The following is a 1506-nucleotide window of genomic DNA, read 5'->3' as shown; positions in this document are numbered from 1 at the left end:
TGGGCTGGAGTAGCGTGTGCGGTGGGGTGTGGTCGTTGTGGTGGTAGTCAAAGGAGTCTGGTTTTGGGTTGGAGTGGTATCATCGGGTGGCAAGGTTGAGCGGACACAGATCTGCAGAGCGGTCGCGCCGCCCGTCGCGACGGGTGGGGGGTGGCGAGTTGAGGGCTGAATCATGTTTCGCCACGGCACCAACGAGGAACTATGGGCGCTGCATCTTGAACTCCATCATGGGTGAGTCAGTCCCGTGGACGGCTAGTAGCCGACTCTCAAAGCCTCAAAGCCTCACACCTCTGATGGTGCGCGGCACACACACACACACACACACACACACACACACACACACACACACACACACACATCCCTGACTTGGTTTCTTGTTTGGTACACTCACCGAGGCCTTTCAGCCAAAACCGGATGATCCCCGCTAGTGCATCGGAGAGCGTGGAAGCCATGCGCCATTTTCTGAGTGATGACATCCGAGACTGCCTTTGCGATCGCGCCTTGAACGTGGTGCTGACGGTCTTGGAGACGTCCCAACCGTTGCGCGAGTCGCTCCTCACACTCTTTCGTCATACCCACGACCCGGTAGGTCCAAACGACGCTGGGACGCTGGGGCGCTGGGGCGCTGAGGGGCGCTGGGACGCGTGTCGCCCGGTGTCTGGCCCTGCCTCGTCTCGCCTCGTTGTGCTTTGCCTTTTTTTTCCCTCTTGCCTCCTGCTTGAGCGTGCTTGATGTGTTGTTTCAGCGCATCAAGCCACTGCTTTCCGGAGCTCTCCGAAGCAGGCCACTTGTCCAGATACATGTGAATGTGTTTTTCTGCCATGAAAAGTTGCCATCTGACCAAGTGCATTGATCAATACGCGGCAGGATGAGCTGGGCTCCCACCACACCCCGGAAGCTTTGCCGCGCGATCTTGTCCGCAGCTACACGGCGGGTGTTGTACAGGTTCTTGAGCGGGATTTTATCCAGCTCCTCAACGGTCCGCGCCAAGATGTAATGGTCGGCCAACGCCGCCATACCCTGGAGCTCTTGCTTGGTGCGACATGCCTCGGCATCCCGGCCAACACCCTGTCACAGACCCATTGACGACACGTGGTTCTTAAACCCAATGCCAACCCCGCTCATTCCTCACGGTGCTCGCTTCGCCCCCGCCTGGCCTTGGCCGAGACACAGGGGGTCAACTTCTCGGTCACCTTTACCGTCATGTGCCTCAGCCCCAGGTATCGACCCTCTTTCTCTGGGCTCTATTGCATTTGAAAACGGGGTCTGTACTGGCACAGGAGTGGCCCTCACGATGGATTCATTGCAACAGGCAATTGACTCTGTTGCGGGCCTGACGCACTTGGCCCTCCTCAAGCTAACCGAAGAGAGCCTTTGGCTGGGCGCAATACGGCGACACGGTCCGGCCTTGCCGGCGCCACGCCAGCGCGTCGCCTCCTTGAGGGTAGGATCCTCTTTTCAAGACGGAAAGACAAGAGCCCTACCTCCCCCCCCCCCCCCCAAATT

Source organism: Monosiga brevicollis, genomic scaffold (genome assembly GCF_000002865.3).
Source record: "Monosiga brevicollis MX1 MONBRscaffold_50 genomic scaffold, whole genome shotgun sequence".
Lineage (NCBI taxonomy): Eukaryota > Choanoflagellata > Craspedida > Salpingoecidae > Monosiga > Monosiga brevicollis.
Note: the sequence above shows the minus strand (reverse complement) of the source record.